The sequence below is a fragment of the Tenrec ecaudatus genome, chromosome 4 (genome assembly GCF_050624435.1).
Source record: "Tenrec ecaudatus isolate mTenEca1 chromosome 4, mTenEca1.hap1, whole genome shotgun sequence".
In the NCBI taxonomy this organism is placed as follows: Eukaryota; Metazoa; Chordata; class Mammalia; order Afrosoricida; family Tenrecidae; genus Tenrec; species Tenrec ecaudatus.
In genome coordinates, this window is record NC_134533.1 from 144002072 (window position 1) to 144024207 (window position 22136).

Here is a 22136-nt window from a genome sequence, read left to right on the forward strand (position 1 = left end):
CATCAAAGTTCATTAAAAAAAACTTCGCCTAAGAATAAAAGAGAACCTACACACCAGGAAAAGTGTTTTTGCAACAATGTATCTGGCAATGGACAAATCTTTAAAATTTAGAAAAGATTTCAACGCCTCAACAAAAGATAAACAATTTTAAAGTGTGCAAAGAATATGAATAAATACTTTGCCAAAAAGACATTACTGAGATTATTAGCCATTCAAGAGATGCAAATCAAAACAATTATGAAATATCATCCTACCTTGACAATATTAGCAATGATAAAACCCTAAACAAACAGAATGCATAACTGCTAACTAGGGGAGATTGGAACTCTCATACTCTACTAGTGGGACTGTAAATGGTACAAACACTGTGGAAAACAGTACGGGCACACCTTTAAATGCTAGAAATAGAGATACCAATATGATCTAGAAATCCCCAAACTAGGTATATATGCTAGAGAAATAAGAACTGTGAAATGGATAGATATACATACACTCAGATTCATTTAAGGAATATTCACAAGAGCAAAAAGATAGAAACTACCCAAGTGCTTGTCAATGGATGAAAAGGTGAACGGATGTTGTTACATACATGTTAAACAAAAATCATGAATCTATGAAACATCTCACAATATGGATGCACCTGGAGGACAGTCTGCTGTGTGAAGTAAGTCAAATACAAAAAGACAAATAGTGTAGACAAATACTATTATAAAAAATCAAGAAAAGGTTTATACACAGACAGAAACATTCTTTTGCTGGTCACCAGGAATAGGAAGTGAAGGGAGGGAAAACCACTAGCTAAATAATAAACATGTGTTACCTGGGTGAAGGAAAAGGCAATACAAAATAAGAGGAAGTCAGCACATGATGAAAACAAAGGAAGACATTAAGAGGTTCATAGAGTAAAAGGTAATAATAGTAAATCCTACTACATATGCAACCTGCAATAACAGGAATAATAATAGTTTACAGGCACATGCAGAAGTACATAGGTAATGTTGAACAGGTGTGGGATAGCCTGTGGGAGTGCACACAGATAAATAACTTAAGTCGAGGATATTTCTACATAAGTATTTGAATGTGCTGCAAATATATCCAGTTGCATAGTAGAGCATTCAAGGGGCAAAGTTATACAAAGTTCTTAGCTCTATAATTAAACATCTGAGGATCTGAGTCACTGGGCTCGAGGGTTTCGAATCACAGTTTGTCTAGATCAGATTGCATCAACATAGTTTGCAAACACAATGTTCTTTATTCTATTTTAGCAAGTAGTGACAAGGGTCTTAAACCCTTATGAGTAGCCATCTAATTATAATTATTGGTCTCTTCCCAATAAAATAAAATAAAAGAGTTAAGAAAATAATGATTCAAATGATAAATGAAATACACAAACAACCTCCACTAGTCTAAGACCAGAACTAAATGCTTTGATTGAGATAACATTAAATTGCTTTGATTGAGATCACGTTAACTGGTCCTGCACAGAGTGGGAGAAAAATGTAGAACAAATTTCAAAATAACAACCAAGACAAGATTTACTGGTCTTACAGAGATTGTTGGGACCTGAGCCTATGGCTTTTTATCACCCTTCAGACCTGGAGATAAACCCACTCCTGGAGAGATCACCTTTCAGCCACACAGTAGAGAGGCTGATCAAGTGAATATAACAATATAACAGCAGTGAGAAATGTGCTTCTCAGAACAAGCAACCACACAAGGCCAAAAGAGCAGCAATTTCTAAATGTAAAATTCAGACCCAGGAAGGTGCAAGGAAGATGTGTGGATGCAAACAAGGAGGAAATGGGAAGAGTGCTGCTATATTGGGGGCATTGCAACTAATGTCAGAAACAAAATGTGTATTTGTTGACTGGGAGACTAATTTGCTCGGTAAACATTCATTCAATACACACACACACACGCACGCACACATGCACACACCATTTTGCAAAGTGGAGAGTTGGCATTTGATTTTACAGTATGCTAACTGAAATAATAACGATAACCCACAAAAGAGCTAAGATTATAATTGTAACTATTAACTATTGGGGGAGGAGATGGGGCTAGCATTCTCCAAACCCAAACCCACCGCCATTAAGTTGATTCCAACTCATTGTTTCTAATCTAGGGTTTCCAGGACTGTAAATATGTAGGGAACAGACAGCCTCATCTTTTTCCTAATGAGCAGCTGGTGGGTTTGAATTGCTAACCTTAATGTTAGTAGTGTAATACTTACCCAATAGCCTGTGGTCTGGATAGCTCAACTGGTAGAGCACTAGACTTTCAATGTAAGGGCCAATGATGTTAGCATAAATAAGTTAAATTCTCATAATTCATAGTAGGGCGTTATTAGATATTCTCTAGAGCAGATATAAGCACAGTTAGAAATACTGGAGTAATCGTCGCAAGCAAGCAGAGAAAAACTAGTAAAAGAGATTATATAGTTTCTGAGAAGTAGTCTTGGAGATAGAATGCTCAATGACAAGCTGATAGTTTTCATCATAAATTCTTTTGTGCTATTTGATTTGTTAAAATTTAATTTGATTCTCTTGATTTCTTGCCATGTGTGAATTTCTTTGACTTAAAAAAAGTTAGAGGTAGGTTATCTGTCTATAAGGATACAATGATGTAGGCCAGGCCTTGTTTCAGATCTTTTGCGATAAGAATGAGGTAGAAATTCCAAAGACACCAAGAAACTTGGAAATTTTTTTTAAAAGACTCTTCTACTGAGCCATCCCAACATCCCTTCCAATTTTTTAAAAACATTTTATTAGGGCCTCATACAACTCTTATCACAATCCATGCATATACATACATCAATTGTATAAAGCACATCTGTACATTCTTTTCCCTAATCATTTTCTTTTTTTACATTTTATTAGGGGCTCATACAACTCTTATCACAATCCACACATATACATACATCAATTGTATAAAGCACATCCGTACATTCTTTGCCCTAATCACTCTCAAAACATTTGCTCTCCACTTAAGCCCTCTGCATCAGGTCCTCTTTTTTTTTCCCCTCCCTCCCCCGCTTCCAATTTAACAACCTTTTGCTTCTCCTCACAGGAGGTCCAGCCATCTGGGAAATTTCTTTTTTGTGAATGTATGAGTTCAGCTCTTGTACTTTTTAGAGGTAGGATTTTGCCTGCCAACAGGTGACTAATTCTGAAAGAGAGTGTGTTTTGTATCCCTCTTGTTAGCAACCCCAGGGCAGAATTAATTGCTCATGTTTAGGAGGTGTAATTTCCGTACTAAAAGAGAGATGAAAAAACTGAGGTTTAAAAAAAAAAAGAAATGGCTACTCAGCAATAAAAAAAAATTGTGGTTTAATCCAGTAAGCAGGCCAAAATGGTATATCGCTGCTGCCAATTGGTAAACCAAAACACCCAAAGTGACTGTAATCGAGTCAATGCTGACTCATGGCGACCTTAGAGGGCAGTGTAGACCTGCCCCCTGTGGGTTTCCAAGACTGTAACTATTTATGAAAATAGAAAGCCTAATCTTTCTCCCAAGGAGTGGTTTTGAACTGTTGACCTTGAGGTTAGCAACTCAACCTGTAACCCCTGTGCCACCAGTTAGTAGCACACCTTAATTACAAGAGTAGAAAAGGGAGAAAACAATTTCTGGTGTTTACAAATGTCTAAAATACAAGCAACCACAATTGTCCAACTGAAAATGCAGAAGAACTGATTTTTGAGAGAGTAAAATGAGCCAATGGTTATGACTGTTCAACATATTACATGGACATGGCAAAAATGAAGGGTGGCAAAGCATGGTCAGAAGACCTCTTTTTTGGTTCTTCATGTTATCGTTAATAAATATTAATTATAATGAACAAGTTTGCATATATATGGTTCAGTATACATTAAAAAATAAAAGCAATTCAAAACATCTAGTAAAACATTATAAGGAAATGATTTATCACATATTTTAAAACTTTTTATTGTGAATTAAATCCAGGTCTAGATGACTGCTAACAGCAAGTCATTAGTTTTGCATTCAGCAGTTTATATACATTTTGTTTCAGCTTATGAAATGCAGTCCCCTCGATGTACCATCACTTATTCTACTCTCTCCTTATGCCACCTGTTTTCATTCCTAACCTTCTGAACTTGGTCCTTGAGTAAATACTATACTTTTGGTGATTATTATATCTCAAAAATGGCTTCAGTTCCACACCTGAAGAGTGACTAAGGGCTATAGCCTCTGGAGTTCTACCTAACTCTCTCTGACCAGTAAGGCTGATCGCTACAAAAAAATAAAAAACCTTAAAAGATTATTAGTAACGGGGAGTTAACACATTTGTCATAGCATTCCATAGTTCAATCACATCAAGTAGAATTGCATAATTGTTACCACAATCAGTTTCCAAATATTCCTTTTCTTCCTGGACTCAACATCATCTTTCTTTTACCCCCTCTCCCCATCACTGTACACTCTCCACCCCCAAAACTCTTATTCTACTTGCTATCCCTGGGTGTCATGTACCAAAACACAGAAAAACACATAGCACAAGAGGGTGACCTCTGATGACATAACACCTCTGAGGTACACCCTAAAATGAACAAACAAAACCAAAACAAAGCAAAAATACAGAAAATGTTGAAAACCAAATCGGGTTCAGCATGCATCAGAGGGGTATCGGTCAACAAGGTTTTAACTGTTCAGGTCAGATTTATGCCTTTGATCATCTGTACTCATCTCTCCAAAGCACTGTTTAGTAACCACTCCCCTCCCCTCCCTTAATTGTGGAAAGAGGGACATCATCCGAGGCTTGTTTCCTGTGCAGTTCCTACAAATGAATCTTGGGCTCCCACTGCCATCCATAGCTTTCTACAAACTGGATTCTCACAATTTCGGCTCTGATACTCATCCCTCATTTGACTTCAGATTATATAATTTACAATCCTTAGTGACTGATGATGATGTGCTTTTTCCACGTAGACTTCATTGCCATCTCACTTAGATCGCCGCTTATTTGGAGACAAACCTTTAAGATGTCAAATGCTATTTTATTTGATAGCTGGGCACCATTTAATTTCTTTGCCACATTATGCTCTAGCACCTGTATCTCCTGTGTTCCCTTCCTGAGGGTGAGTATCAAGCAAGACCATAATGTAAGAACTAATTGTTCTGAAATTGGAGCTAAGATTTAGTGCAAGCCCTGCCCCCATCTTTTAAAATAAACTATTAGAATGCTCTATGATATATTTGAGTTCTAGTCATTTCATAGAACTTGGGTTAATTTTTTTTAATCTATAATATGAATTGTATACTTTGGGACCAGGTTGGCTAAAAGACTGAGTTGAGATTAGAGTCTAAAAGGTATATATCTGAAGCAGTATATCCTTTGAGGTTTTGAGTATTTTTTTTTTAAACTGCAAAAGAAATTTGTGGGGTTTGAAACTCATTTCTGAATCTTAATCATTTCATGAAACAAGACTGCTGGGAAATGTATAATTCTGTATCAAATATGTTATGGGACTTCTGTCATCATACAAAGATAGCTAAAGGATGAATGAAGCTGCCTTTTGCTTACATTTATAAGTGGTCAGACCAAACCAACTAGTGTCAAGAATTTGTGACAAAGCAGAGAAACTGGGAAAAGGTCCAAGGTATTTCTTATATGCTGGTTAAGTATTTTAGATTAGATTTTGTAAACCATCAGAACTGCGAGACGTTTGTATACAGGTAAACAGTTTTTCATTTTTAATAGGCAGATGAAGGACAGGTCTGTTTAGAGTACTATGACAGTTGTTCTGGTATAAGGCAACACAGCATGAGCAAAGGTAAAAGGGAAGGGCTTGAATGAGGAGCCCAACAATGGAAAGCAAAGCAAAGGATGTGGTTATGGGTGTGGTGGAACTTGGGCTTTTTAGAAGGAAAGTCAGGGCTGGTCCTATAATTCTGAGTCTATCTCAACTCTATTTTTAGATTCCTATAGTTTTGGAAGGTTGGCCACCCATGCCCTTGGATATATAGAAAAAAATGTTAAACTGTTTTTAACAAGAGAAATATATTAACAATAACACAATGACATTTCTTTAAAAAAATCATTTTATTAGGGGCTCATACAACTTTTATCACAATCCATATATATATCAATTGTGTAAAGCACATTTGTACATCATTGCCCTCATAATTCTCAAAACATTTGCTCTCTACCTAAGTCCCTGGCATCAGCTCATTTTCCCTCTCCGTTCCTGCTCCCCTCTCCCTCATGAACTGTTGATAATTTATAAATTATTAATTTGTCCGACGTCTCCCTTCACCCACTGACATTTCTGTGTAAATGTTAACTGGTTTGTTGAACATACTCATAATACCCCTATGAGGTAGGTACTACTGTTACTTTCATTTTACAGTTGAGGAAATTGAGGCACAAAGAGATCTGCTCAACATCACATAGCTAGTAAGTGATGGAGCAGTCTAGTTCACAGCCCCTTGTTCTTAATCACTACACTCTGCCACAATCTGAGTAAGAAAGATTATTATAAATATTGAAATGATAAATTTGAGGAACCTTAATTAAGTTAGAATCAGGACTCAACAGTATTTTGGGAATACTTCTAAGAGAAAGGGACCCTAGTGGCACAATGGTTGTGTTAGGTTGGGTTGACTAGAGACACACAAATCCAGTTACATCAAGGAGTAATTATATATCAAGAAGACACCCTGGGCCAGTCCAGTGCAAGTCCATAAGTCCCTCTTCAAACTCACAGTCACAGGCAATGATGCAGAACGCAGGAAGATCACAGGCTGGTGGGTGAAAAGTCTATCGATCCAATGGCAGGGTTGTGGCAGCAATGAGGGTCAGCCAGCAGGCAGGTGAAGGCAGAGGGTGAGAAGGCCCTGTCTACAAGGAGGCAACATCAGGTTGTGGCCTGGTTGAATACCATACCCCTACACTTTTATCTTCAAGTTGACATGAAATTATGTTACTACCAGTGATTGTTTGACTTCTAAACAGAGGGTCGGGGGTTCTAGGCCACCAAGCATTCAGCAGAAGGGTTGATTCTCTGCTTCTGTAAAGATTATAGCCTATGTGACAGTTTGGCTGGAATGTAACAGATTCAGTTCTAGAATGCTAGTAAAGAACAGAGACTTAAGGGTCTGAACCATTGAATGAAAGAAGAGAGAAGGGTCTAGAAAAGAAACCAGAGGACCGGTAAGCTGGGTCAGTGTAAAATCAAGTTGCTTTAAAAGAAAGTGTTAGGAGGGGATGAGAAATGAGGGTGCTAAGAAAATAAGGAAGAAAAACATGGTTTGGGAATTAGAATGCTGGTGACCTTAAAGTGTACTTTGTTGGCTGTTGTGGGGTCAGATTGATAAAAGCAAGCAAGCCCAAAAAAAAAAAAAAAAAAAAAAAAAAGAGATGAGAGCCGTGACTGCTTCCTATGAGAAATGTGAGAGCAAAAGGAAGGTGGAATAGAATAGGAGTAGCATGATAGACACTGTTGAAAAAGAGTAAGGAAGATGCTCTGAAAATAGTATCTGGTAATATTAGTGGTGGAAGGTGCACACCAGAAGAGATGGTTAAACTATAAAGGGCATACTAAACTATAAAGGGGATGCCAAGGTAACTTAATAAAAAACATTTGATACTGAATAAAATGTGGTTAGGACATTTTAAGATGAAATTTGAACAGCACTGGAGCTTTGCGCTTATAGGGTCTGGGACTGGCATCTTTAATAACAAGGAAATCTAGAAATTTCAGTCTTTTCAGAGTACAGATGTCAACCAGAGATTGGTAAATAATTAATTATGAATAGGAGTTGGAGTTGATGAACTGATACTCATTGGGTTGTGACTTCTACCAATGGAAAGCCAGAAATGTTAGTGGACGTGGGCGCTGGCTCCTGACTCAATAGTGAGCCCTTGTTATAACTGTGCTTCATGTTTTGTTTGTTTTTGTGTGGTGTGTGCCTGTAATCTTTATGGGAGATCACTGGATCTTTCGATAGGCCCTTCCTTTTGTGGGGTCTCTAGGTGAGTTCCGAAGGCTAAATCCCTAGGTTAGAAGCAGATGTCAACATGCTCAAACCAGAAATGTGTAACCTTTTAGTGAGCGACCACGATGAAGACTTCCATATTTAAATATCTAAAGCAATACTAAAATAGCGCTAGCTCTGCTGCTAATTTAGTCATATCGTTGTGGAGATTATTAAAGCTCTATTTTTGTAGTGAAAAGTTGTGAGTGGGTGAATGGTAGGCAGATTCAGGAGAGTGGACGTAAGAATGTGGGATCAATAGAATATTTCGGGCATGATCTCCTGTGGAGCAATTACTTATGTTTCTTTGGCAGCTAGCCTTGGTAATCAATGTAGTCAATGGGAGGCGGCATCTCATTCTCAGGCTGAGAGTACACGCGGCTTCCCAGTTTAGAGACATTGCCGGCTCACTAACTAGCCAATGCTGCCGCCTTATGCAAAGGCAGCAGCTCGGAGGCCACCTCTTTCCCGAGCCGGGGACTACGCCAGGAGGCCCGGGGCGGGCAGTGCTCCCTCCACATCCGCGGTGAGGGAGGTCCGGAAGTTCCCCAAGCCTCTTCTCCCACGCACTGGAAGGGCCTTATCAACAATACATCGCTAGTACAAGACTAAACTGGCAGGCACCGCCGCTGAGACCGCAGAAGGCGGGAAAGACAGGCTCTGGCGCAGCCGTCTTCCCGTTCCCACCGGGCGCTAAGGGGCGGGGGCCACGCGAGCCGGGCGGAGCAGCCGGGAAGCGCCGGCCCCGCCACCCGGGGAGGGGCCTCGGGGAAGAGGCTGAGGGCGGGCTCCCCTCCCCGGTCGCGGAGAAGCCCCGAAAATGGCGGGTGGCAGCTTTGCGAGCGGCGCGCGCAGGCGCCACCGTGGCCGTTCTTCCGCCCGCCTCGAGCAACCCATGAGTAGCCTCCAACGCCTCACCAAGGGCTATCCTCCGCCCACGATTGGCCGAGCCGAACAAGCGCCGTGTGCAGGGGCGGAACCACCACGCAGGGGCCACGTTTCCCGCCCCGCTGGTGCGCGTGCGCGCAGCTTTTACAGGAAAACGTTCGCGCGCGCCCCCGCCACGGCCCTCCCGCTCGCGCCTCAGCCCCCTCCCCTTTCCGGGCAGCCGGGCTCCCGTCAGCAGGCAATGAACACGGTGGCCAGCAGAGGGCGGTCCGGACCCAGTTCTGCAGCGGCGCCATTGGCGTGTGGAAAATGCCACCAGATGGCGGGTTAGGATTGCAGCTCCGTTGAAGGCGCGGCCCCCGCTCCCGAACCCCCGGCGACCACCCCGTAACAACCCCCCCACATCGAGAATAACACACCGGAGACTTTTGGGGGGAAACTAGGTCGACGGCCGGCGGCACCCGGATGGATAGCTAAGGTGAGTGCAGGCGGCGGCGACGGCGGCGGGGGGCGGGAAAGAGGGGGAATGCGGCGGCCGCGGCGCGGGGGCTGGAAGCGCCGATCCAAGATGGAGGCCGGGCGAGAGCGAGAGAGCGCGAGCGGGCGGGCCGGGCGCGGGCTCTGCGCGCGGGAGGGAGGCCGCGCGGGCCTCTGTGGGGTGCGGCGGCGGCGGACCGTCCGGGTGTTGGGGAGGGGGACTGGGGGCGCGGTGGGGACCTCATCGCTCCCCACCCCTCCCGCGGGCCTCGAAAATTGTCCCCCCGCCCGCCCTGGCACGGCGGCGACGGGCGCGGAAGCCTTTGTGGCGCGCTCGGGCCCGCCGCCAAGCCCGCCCTCTCTCCGGCCCCCCGCTCGGGCTCTCGGGACTCGCGCCCGGCGGGGCTGGGCCGAGGCGGGCTGGCGCGGGCGCCCGCCGCTGCTCGCCGACCTGCGTTTCTGCGGTGTTGTAGCCGCGGCGGCGGCGGCGGCGGCGGCGTCACATGACAACGAGCTCGCCTTCGCCGAGGGCCTGGGGGCTGCTCGGCGTGGCGGCCGGCCCAGGCCCTTTTCTTCGTGGGGTGGGGCGGAGGGAGAGCGAATGGAGGAGAGGGTGCGTCGAGGCTCGGCTTTCCCGCTGTCTGCCCTAGGCCCCCACGGAGACCCCCTGGTGAAACGCGCCCAGGCCCGAGCGCTGCCCCGCTAGTTTGCCAATCCCCCGGGAGACGAGGCCAATAAAAGTTGTTTTCCCTCCTTTCTCGGGGTGGGGGCGGGTGAGGAGCCGGGGAACTGGCGTGCCTGGAGTTCGACCGGGGCCTCGGTTGGAGGATCCGAACTAGGTGCTGCTGGTGTCCTGTAGGGGCTAAGAAATTCGCAGGTATTAAGATTGTCACGTCACCCTTTCCACCCACGTTTGAAGTGTTACCGAGTCTCCTCTTATTGCAGGGAATCGTGCCCCGGGCTATAAATCATGAGATGGTTTTAGAATCTTACTGAATCAAAACAATGTCTGTGATGAGAGCGAATCTCATTTGCTGCTAAAGTTGGTGGTGTTAAAGTGATGAAAATAGTTTACTCCTTTTCTGGGTTGTGAGTAGAAATAACTGTATTTGGCATCTTCCTAACAAATATAGTGTTTGTGAAAGTATCTTAATTAGCATAAAGTTGTGTGATTTGTAACTTACCTGGAATTTCAATGAGATGTCTCCACCTTTTCCTTTTACATGTTCTGCATTTAAAGAAAATAGCTTATTCTGAGTGTGTAGTATTTGTGGAAATATATACAATAGTCAAAATAAAAAACTTGCTTACCATGTTCTCAAATTCATGCTGTATGAAGAATTCAAACAAAAAGAATGCTCGAAGGGAAACAATTAAGCTACTTACTTGCTTTTGATTTTTCAGATTATTAACCAAATAAAGTTCTAGTAAACCTACAGGTGTGCTAAATTTTTTCCTTTAAATTTTCAAAATGTATTTTAAACAAAATTTATCAGGAGGTCTTCCAATCGTCGCTTTTACAACGAAATTATTTCCGAGGAAAGATTCCCCACTACCCACTTTAGTTTTGATGTTCTGGCAAAGCTAAGGGATATTTAGGTAAAATACAGAAAATTGTATTTTATGGGGTGATTGCTATGAGAATAAGGTAATACAATGGCTGTTCTTTGGAAGGGAACCGTGGTGCAGAGAAGAGCCCTGGACTGGAGTTCTTTTGATCGTCCTTAGGGCTTTCCATAATTTGGGATGAAACATTGAGTTGGCAATGACTTGATGGCAGTGTTTGGCCTTTTGGCTTCTCATCTCTGATACGGTGGTACTACAATAAGTACTCGTTATTTAAAGGTGTGTGTGAGAAAGTACTTTATGATTGTTGAAACATTTTATCATTTAAAACATTTTTTTGAAACCAGATCATAGCGTCTACATAATCCTTAAGGTTTTGGAGATCAAATTTTTATGGGAACAGATGGCTTCATCCTTTTCCCATGGAGAGTCTGGTGGGTTTGAACCACTGACCTTATGATTAGCATCAACCAAACACATGACAGACTGTGCCATTAGGACTTTTTCTCTTGTTACTTTATCTGTAGGTCTTCATAATCATAGTGCTCTAAGAAGATCTGCACTCTGGTGGGAAAGATAAACTCTATTCCCCCTCCCTTTTTTTCTGCTTTGACCTATAACTTGTCAAGAGGGTATATTTTCTATTGCTGCATACCAAACTACTAAAATTTAGAAGATTTAGATGATGCCTGCTTATTATTTTGCAGGTTCTTTATGTTAAAAGTACAGTATGGCATAGCTAGGTGCTCTGTGAGGGTCTTTCTTAACAAGTTGAAATTAAGGTGTGCTTGTTTGTGGCTGCATTTATGAGATTTATGCTCTTCTGAGCTCATTGCTTGCTGGCAGAATTCATTTTCTTGCAGCTGTGTGAATGTTGATTACCTGTTGGCCAGGAACTACTCTCAGGTATTAGGGGCCAAGAAGTTTCTTGCCACATGGATTCTTACATGGGCAGATCACAACATGGCTGTTTGCTTTCTTCCATTTAACCAGGAATGGTCTACTTGACTTCCTGTCTCTGACCTTTTAGACTTCCATTTAAGGGCACACTTGATTAGGTTAGGCCCATCCAGGTGAATCTTCCTTTTGATTTATTCAACTGCTTAGGGACCTTAATTACATGTGCAAAAATACCCTTTTGTCGTGTAACATAACCACAGTAGTGATAACTACAGGCCTTGCCCACATTCAAAGGTTCAGTCATTGGCAGTTCTGCGAATTTGACCTGCAAAGAGGCAAGAAATACCAAGAGATTTACAAATATTTGTGGGAATTTTGAATGAAAAGATGTTGAACTTTTTGAAGTCCCTTTGTTATTTTAACATTTGTCTCTTTCGAATCTGGATGGATAAGAAGAGGGCCTAGGCAGAGCACTCCATACCAGTCACTGCCGATTATGACTCATAGGGATCCAATTGGCAGGGTAGAATTGTACCTGTGGGTTTCTGAGACCATAACTTTATGGGAGTAGAAAGCTCCATCTTTCTCCCACAGAGTGGCTGTTGGTTTGGAACTGCTGACCTGATGGTTAGCAGTCCAGCACATAACTCTCTAGGCTACTAGGGCTCCTAGTTATGTAAGGTTCTTCTCACTTATTTTGCCATTACCTCATGCTTCTTCCATTCATAATTTCTTAGTACTAGTAAATTAAATCAGTGGTATTTCTGTGAAAGCATTTTATTTCATTGAGAGGACATAAAAAGTGAACATGAAAATATTTTAGAAGAAGGAAGACAATGGAAAAGATTTTGTAGTTCTCACCATTTCTTTACCACCTATTTTAGAGATGAAGAGAATAGAATCTTAAGAGAAGGAATTTCAGTGCCTACATCACACTCCTATTTAATGCCATTCATTGCATGATATTTACAGTTGCCATGGCAGCCAACAGTGAGGAGGAAAGTTTAAACAAAAGGGATAGTTATTTGAAAGTAGCAGAGTTAGAGATATTATTGGTGGGACAAAGAAGCTTCTAGTTTGGTCAATGTATGTGGAGTGGTTTAACAGTCGGAGAAGCAAGACATTTGCAAGAAGAAGCAATTGGGACTACATTAGCTTGATATGTCAGGTTTTAAAGGATATAATCTAGAGTTAAAATGGTTAGGGAGATAAGGCTTGATTTATTATTAGAGAAGTGCCATAAATAGAACCTCAGTAAACCTCTTGTCAGTTTGACTTAAATATCTTTAAAATTTAGATACTTATTACAGTGATACTCTGTAGGGAAAGAAGTGGGAAGCAGAGACCCACCCACCAGGATGCTCTTACATAAATCTCAGAATTAGATGATTCTTGGGATAGGATTGTGTCTACAAAGTTTGTGTGCGTGGGGTCAGTTTGTGTCACTGGGTGGTTGAGGGCTAGGGCTGCCTCTGAAACCTGGTCTTATTGGGAAACATTGATATTTCTTTTAATTAAGTTTTAAGTACAATTGGTTTTCTAAAATCTTTTTCCTATGCGATGTACTCTTTACTGCTTCCTTTAGGTTTTGCTTCTCTTATAGCTCTCTGTACTTGCTAATTCGCACTTAAAGACCATCTGAAGGCTTACCTTCATAAAAAATACATTTTGGGCAGTATGCAGACAGTGCACTGATAATGTCTTCAGGAAGTTTTGCTGTAATTAAATAGCATAGCCAAGCCAATTCAGTTGTTGCTGTGGAGTTAATTGAGACTCATGGCATTCCCAAGAATCTCAGAGCAGAGTTATGCTCTTTGGAATTTTCAAGATTGACCTTTTGGAAGCAAATCACCAAAACCCTTTCTTTTGAAATATCTCTGGATATCTTCAAACTGTCTCTACCTTTTGGTTAATAGTCAAGAGTTTACCTGTTGGCACCATGGGACTCCAAACAGCTATAGCAAGAACTTTTGCTGGAGACTCACAGTTAAAAAAACAGTTTGTGTCCCAGTACAAATACACATAGAAATTTTCATGAAACAGGATGCACTCTGGTGTTTACTGTTTTTTTTTCTCCCTCAGATTTCCTTAAGAATACTTGTTGCAACTCAACGAAGTGATAGTATGACTTCCAACAGGTGGAAAAACACTGAATTATAATCTCATTTGATACCCAGGACAGTTCAAAATAGAACCACAAGAATAAACCATTTTATTCTCTTCAAACTGGAAAACAATAAAAAGTGTGATACCAAGAATTGGTGAGAATGTGGAGAAATCATTAGTTCTTGCACTGCTATACCAAATACCACAAGGGATTTGATGCTAATGAACAGGAATTTATTTTCTTTGAGTTTAGGCGCATAGAAGATTGAATTCAGGGTACTGGCTCTAAGGCCAAGGTTCTCAAACTTCCTAATGCCATCATGACCCTTAAATACAGTTCCTCATGTTGTGGTGAACCCCCCCAACCATAAAGTTATTTTCACTGCTACTTTATAGCTGTAATTTTGCTACTGTTATGAATCGTGCAACCCCTGTAAGAGGGTCGCTTGACACCACCCAAGGGTCGCGACCCACAGGTTGAGAACCGCTGCTCTAAGGGGATGTACTCTATCTGCTATGGGAGAAGAATCCATGCCTGCGCCTCCCTAGTGTTCTTTCTGGCATTCCTTGGAGATCCTTCCCTGTTTGTGCTTCCTTCTGTGCCTAATCGTCTCCTTTTATATTTCAAGTGATTTTTAAAAGTTAAAACAATTTTGAATTTCAGCTTAGTCACCATATAATTACCCTTTTTATACTGTACTTATTTTGTTGGGCAAATATGGTGCACAAAACCTCCTTAAAATGTTAAAGAGCAGATGCCACTTTGAGGATGAAAGCATGTCTGATCCAGGCCATGCTACTTTCAGTCACCTTATACTGTATGCATAAGAAAGCCAGACAGTGAGTAAGGAGTACTGGAGAAGAATTGGTGCGCTTGAATTATGTTCTTGGCAAAGAATACCGATAGTACCATGGACTGCCAGAAAAACAAATCTGTTTGGGAGAAAGTATAGCCAGAATACTTCTTAGAAATGAGGGTGGGCCTGTTAAATCAGGAGAGACCAATCCCTGTAAAAAGACATTCAGATGCAGTGATTTAACTGCATCTGGTTCTAACACTATAGACATTGTTGACTCCTACCAAATTACTATGTGTTTTTTTCCCCCTCTTTTTCCTGATGTACCTAAGTAAGATGAGGAAGGAAGAGTAAAGCTGAGTGCCTTTGGGCAGGAGGCCCACTTATGGAATGGGATTCTTCCAGGCACTTAATTGGGGGAAGTAAGAGTGCTGACAAGTGGAGTCAGAGCTGAGCACCTTTGGGTCATTTATTGGTACCACTAAAAGAACTTTGTAATATTGTTAAAGCAGGGCAGAGACCAAGGAGCAATAGGGCTGAGAGGTCAAGGAAGAGAGAGAGGCTTTTCTTCAGGCATCATTGAGAAAAGACTGACTAAAGAACTGCATCCTGAAAATTTCTGAACTTGAATTGTAACTTAACTTTGTAATAAACCTCATAATCATGAATATGACTTGGGAATTCCTTGTGACCATTGCAGTGAATTGAGCACAGCAAAGATTCTGTAAAGCAGTGGTTCTCAACCATAATTATTTTCACTGTTACTTTATAGCTGTAATTTTGCTACTATTATGAATCGGGCAACCCCTGTGAAAGGGTCATTCAACCCCCACAGGTGTCGCGACCCACAGGTTGCAAACTGATGCTATAGAGGCGTTGGGAGGGATGGTTGGTGTCACAGTAGATAATTAAGGTTGGAAGCATGTCTGACTTTAGCTTCATGGGAATGGGACTTGAGAAGTTTGACTCTCCTCCCTTGTGAAGTCATAGAGGGTCAGACATTATCTCAATTTTTAAAAAGCATATTCGTGGTAAAGGGTCAGTGAAAAAGAGGAAAATTCTTGAGGGGATGGATTGACATGGTGACCTCAAATATAACAATTGTGAGGATGGTGGCAGAACTGGGTGATATTTATATTCTGTGTGTAGGGTTGCTATGAGTTGGAACTAATTTGACAGCACCTAACAACAATTTTTATCTATATCTGTATATATCCCCCAAAAGTCAGAATTGTGCTGTGGGCAGCAGAGTTTTGTAGTATGCATTTTCGCCCCTCTAGGCAAGCATCAAGCAACTTGCTCTGAGTTAGTGCACCCAGTGGCTTCGCCTGCGAAGGTTCTCTCTGGTCACAGTACATTTTTTTTTTTCCATAAAAACATTTTAGCTCAAACCTCGTTTTTTGTGATGACCAATTTAAGAGAACATTCTGTGACTGTGAAATTTTGTTTCTGGCTTGGTAACAGTGCCGCAGTAACCGGTGATGTTGAACATTGCTTATAAGGACAGTGCTGTGGGAAAAACTCAAGTATACAAATGTTTAGCTAGTTTCAAAAAGGTAAAATGTTGATTGATGACAAACCTTGTTCTTGATGTCCATCAACTTGCCAAACGGACTAAAATGTTGATTCTTAGTGCACTTGGTATTCATTCCACAAGGTTAGACAGTTAATCTAGCTTTCTATTTAGAGGTTTTAAAAAGATTGTATAACTGTGTGACAAAAAGACCTGATTTGTGGCAGTTGGAGACTTTTTTTTGGCCACCTTGACAATGCGCCTATTCATGCAGCCATCTCAGTGCGCCAGTTTTTGGTAAAAAAAAAAAAAAATAGCATGCCTCTCTTGGTCCTTGCACCTGACTCACCTGACCTTGCTCTGTGTGACTACTTTTTCACAATGGAGGTGCTGTCAGCCATCCAAACAGATGAGTTTGAAAAATGTTTTCAAGAATGGAATCACAGATTTGATAAATATATTAAATGTAGTGAACAGTACTTTAAAGGTGATAAGGTGATTTTTATAAAACAAATAAACATAGTTGGCAGGGTGGGGATTGGCAGATACTGATTTTGTGGAGGCACCCCCTCGTGTATGTGTGTACACACTGATGTCTTGATTTTTTTTTAGATTTTGACATAAAGATAAGTCAAAAAGTATTGCTATAAAATAACGGAAACCTTTAATAATAATACAAAAAAAGTAAAGCTGTGCTTTTTCTTGGCATATCCTCCATATAGGTAGGTCTATGCACTGCTGAAGGCTGTGTGTTTTTCTAACTCTTCCTGAGTAATTTGAACATCATCCAGGGATTCATTTTGTATTCCTTTAAAATGTTTGTGTTTTGGAAACCTAAAAAGTCTGAAGGGGGAAGATCAACATTGTATGGGTGGATGAGGCAATGTTTCCCAACAGATTCTTTCAGGACAATTCTCATAACCCTTGAAGAATCATTGTTAAGGAATAAAATTTTCTGTGTAACTTTTCTGGCCTTTTTTGTACCAATACAGTTTATTTTCTTTCAATTTCTAATAAGTCCCTAGGAATCTGTCAAAATTACCCCTCTAGAGTTCGACAAAACAATTGCCATAACCTGAGCTGACCTTGCCTTGACTTTAACTGCTCCAGCAGATTCCCTTGGAAGTCACTGTTTTGATACTTTTTTATTTTTGAAGACACCATAATGAGGTCAAGGAAAAGTAGTTTACTGAGAGAAATTGTTTACAGCCACCCACCGGTCACAGGCATGTTTATGCATGTTTTATTTGGAGTAAATCATGCAATAAATGAGCTGGATCCTTAGTAACTGTAGGATCTGTAGTGATACTTCCTCTTTAATACTTGATTTTGCTAAGGGACTTTCTTGGTCAGTGTTAAGTAGTGTCTTATCAATTTTGTTGATCATTTCAAATCCACTTTGGTTTTGCTCACTTTCTCTTTATATTTTTGCATGTCATAGATATTTACTCTATCACATTAATTTATCTCTTGCTTCATAGATGATTGATTTTATACCTTCCTTGCTCTTTGATTAAGCATTTAAAGCTATTTGCCTTCTAAGCACTGCTGCATCCCTTAGATTTCAATATGTTGTGTTTTCATTATTCAGTTTGAAATAATTTTTGTTTTGTTTTTGTGATTTCTTTGGCTTGTGATTTTTTTAAATGTAAAAGTGCGTTGCTTAATTTTCAAGTAGTTAAGGTTTTTTTTTTTTAACATGCCTTGCTATTGATTTCTAACTTCCATTTTGAAGTCTGGAAACATTCTTTGTATGACTTTGATACTTTAAACTTTATTGAGACTACCCATGGTTTTGGATCTCTCTTAGAGTCTGCTTTGGTTAACATACCTTGTACCCTTGAAAGAAAAACGTACAGTTAACCCTGGAGCAACAGGGTTTGAATGGTGAATTCACTTAAAGTTAATTAAAAAAATTGCCATGCAATGCTAATCATTTCTGCATGAGCATTTTGTATCTAGTGAAGTACATGCTGCAGTACAAAGTGATTTCTTGTTGTTCTCACATATTTTAATTGTGTTTAGTGCAGTACTTTAAACCTTGAATAACACCAATGGTCTCATACAGAGTGCCATTATTGATGCTAGACGTGGTCTCAAGAAGCAGAGCAAAGTCTTGACATTGCAAGAAAAAGTTGAATTGCTTGATATGTGCCATCTATTGAGATCTTCTTGTCATCTAGAAATAAATATGAGTATTAATCAAATTCATAAATAATAATATAAATTAATCTAGCATAAGGACTAAAAAAGAAATTCATGAAGCCATTGTTACCATGTCATCAAGCTGGAAAACCTAACACTCTTTTCAAAATGCCTTTCTATCTCATTAAAGATCCAGCATTTATTGGGGTGCAGTATAGCAAATATGTGTGAACTGTTATCAATAGGCCTTCTGGCCAACAGTAGTAGTCTCTTTATTAAGGATTTTGAAGAGTCAAAGGTTATACACAGATTTTTTTCTACTCTCTAAAAAAATAATTAATTTTTCTCTGCTCTCTTAACCCCTATGTTGTTCAAGGGTCAGATGTATTCTGCAGTTGGCTGTAGTATTCAGTAATTTTCAGTTAGAATAAGGTGATTGGTAGCGTATTTGAGATGTACTCCATCTTTTTTTAATCACTTTATTAGGGGCTCATACAACTCTTATCACCATACATCCATACATACATCAATTGTGTAAAGCACATCTGTACATACATTGCCCTCATCATTCTCAAAACAGTTGCTCTTCACTTAAGCCCCTGGCATCAGGTCCTCATTTTTTCCCCTCCCTCCCCGCTTCTCCTCCCTTACGAACCCTTGATAATTTATAAATTGTTATTTTGTCATATCTTGCCCTGTCCGACGTCTCCCTTCACCCACTTTTCTGTTGTCTGTCCCCCAGGGAGGAGGTCACATATAGATCCTTGTAATTGGTTCCCCCTTTCCAGCCCACCCTCCATCTGCATTCCCAGTATCGCCACTCACACCACTGGTCTTGAAGGGATCATCTTCCCTGGATTCCCTGTGTTTCTGATTCCACCTTTCAAGTCTGACTAGACCAGAGGATGTACACTGGTATAGATAGGACCAGAAACACAGGGATCTACTCCATCTTAACTGATTTTTTGTGCACGTGCACTTTTGGTGGTGGGGAGCGAGGGATCTAGTTCTGTCAGTTGCTGAAAGGGATGTTAAATTTACTGTGGAATTGTCTATTTCCCCATTCAGTCAATTTTTGCCTTTTATATATTTTTTTGAATTTCTGTTACATATAATTTGATTATTTTCATGGCGAATTGATCTTTTATCTTTCTGAATGTCTAATTTATTTTCCACAAATCTACTTTATATGACATTATTATAAATGCTCCACCAAAAACCATTTTCTTCACATGCTTTTTTATTTTATTTAAAGTATACCTCTTGAAGATTTCATATAGTTGAATCTTAAAATTTTAATGGATTTTAACAATACAGAATACACTATACTCTCAGTTATAGTGAGCATTCATTATTTGCCACTACCTGTCAAGAACTGTGAAAGGCTTGAGATTTGTACCCTACTTGCAGGCTAACAAATAAATCTCCCTCAAGTTAATGGATGCTGCTAAAAGTGATAGGACTTCTTGGTCAGAGTTAAAAGATTATGTATTATTGAAATGGCAGTATTCAGAGTATCAGCATTTGTGTCGAATTTCGAAGCCTTGATTTTCACAGGGCACTGTGTAGAGCTCCAAGTGACATTTAATACACAGTGGCTTGTATTGAGGGAGAGCATACCAAATTTAGGAAACTCGAATATTTATGAGTAGTAGTAAGCTTGTGTCTTCTTTTTTTTCTGAAGGAGACATTCAGTACATCCCTATGCAACATTCTCGTAAAAATAGTTTGGGACAAAAAGTACCCCTGCTTTTACGACATTCAGAAGGGACCCAACTGCCATACTAGTTTTCTCAATTTCCCTTATATTATTTTCTTCCATGATCTTTAGTTTCCTACATAATCTCAATTTAGGCTTCCACCTTTATACACTATGCTTCTTTGTGGGTTCTAGGTTCTCAACATACTTTATTATAGTCTGTGTACTTTGTTCTCATATCATTTGTGTGTGTGTGTGTAAAACACAGAATACTCACTGAGCACTTAATGTGTAACAAACATTTTACAGCAACCTCTATAAAGTAGATACTATGTTGGTATTAGGTTAAGTAAATTTCCCAAGTTTTAATTAGGGAGAGGAACATCAGACTGAATGCATCTTTTGTAGTCTATTTTGTGACCTTGGTAGCAGTAGTAGTAGCATGTGGAGTATTTGAATTATCATTCTTTAAAGTGCATATTTAGGTTTTATGCATTTTAGATAATTGATGTAGTTCACAAAGCAAAAATAAATAATGAGTTGTAGGATTTATCTTTGTGAATATATTATCAACCTCTGTGGATCACTTAGGAGCCCTGGTAGTGTAGTGGTTATGCATTGGGTTGCATAACGGACCCAATAGGATCATTAGGACTTGGAATGGACTTGATGGCAATGGGTGGATATCATGGGTTGCTTTATGGGTTGAAAATGTGTCCAAAGAACATTAAACTTAAAAGGTGAATAAAATTATAATCTAGAGAAATTGTGAGGTTATATTCCCCAACCAGAGATTTTTAATTAATAGGTGCTCATCAGTACACGTGAGTAGCAGCAGGCAGTATTTAAGACTGTAGGGAATAGAGGTCATTCAATGATAGAACTCTTAACCTCTTCCATGCTGTTGGTGACCTGAGTTTGATTCCTGCTGTTGTTCCTAAGAACAGCTGCTACTGGTTTGTCATTGGCGCCTTGCTTGTTGCTGTGATGCTGAATAAGTTTCAGCAAAGTTGTAGGTAGACTAAGAAGAAAGACTTGGAGATCTGATTCCAAAGTCGGCCAGTAAAAACCCTGTGAATCACAGTGGTCCAATTACTTTACTTAGGCGCTAACAGCAATAGTTAATTACTAAACATTAATTAACAGCATTGATAAACTTATTAATTAATGAGACTAGTTTGAAGATGTGGTACTCTGAGAGATGAGTTGAGTCCAGAGATTTCTGCTTAATAATATAATTAACCATTAGCCTAGCCTCCCCCTTTTAATAAGAACTGCATCCTGGAAAGGCATTGTAACACTTCCCGAATAATTAAAATTTTTTGATGGCTTAGTATTACTATTTATGAAAATTAATTTCATATGTAGAATTCTGCAAACAAAGGGAGAATGAATGAATTCTTAGCACAGTAAAATAATCCTGAAGTCTTTTTCTTTAAATAGTTTCCAGCTAAATGAGATAGTTCATTGTTCCGCCTCCCCCAATGAAAATGAAGTGCAGAACACAAAATCATGGCTAACTCAGCATTCTTTTAAAAATTTATAGATATTTAAGAGTTTATTTTATAAACATAAAGGCAGCATGATGTAGGATTGAGAAACCTGTAGGGTCAGACACCTGAGCTTTAATCTTAGCATACTGCTAACTAGCTGCATATCTTGTAAGCATTACTTCTCTGGGCTGTTGTCTCTTCATATATAAAATTTTTGCCTTGGACTAGATAGCTGGCTTGAAAATTTCTGTTAAGTTTTTTAGTTCTTGTTTAAGATAATCATGATGTCAATTCTAGAGTCAAGTAATGCAGTTTTTTACTTGCAGGTCTTTCGTTTTGAAAATGTGATGTCATTAGGTTCCCTTTTGTCTCTACTCCTCTCCCCTTTCTTAATAAAACTTGAGACCAAAGTGGATATCACCCCCTGGGAACACTGGAATGTTCAAGGTGGGGGTAGGGGTTGCTGCAAATGCAGATACCTACTATACAAGTTTTTAATTGGCAAGGGGCAGGCCACTGAGTAATTCAACCCTCCCCACCTCCCTCCCTGAAAAGGA

The 22136-nt window shown here is 40.2% G+C and overlaps 1 protein-coding gene across 3 annotated transcripts in view; it reads left to right on the forward strand.

The window, feature by feature from the left end:
* Positions 1–9128: 9128 nt before the first annotated feature.
* Positions 9129–22136, forward strand: part of STAG1 (STAG1 cohesin complex component) — a 390900-nt gene continuing 377892 nt past the window's right edge. For 2 of the 3 annotated variants that reach the window (XM_075546879.1, XM_075546878.1), the window contains exon 1: positions 9129–9361. The gene's annotated coding sequence lies outside the window, so the exon portion shown is untranslated. The remainder of the gene's footprint in view (positions 9362–22136) is intronic. The other variant, XM_075546877.1, reaches the window with a different exon arrangement.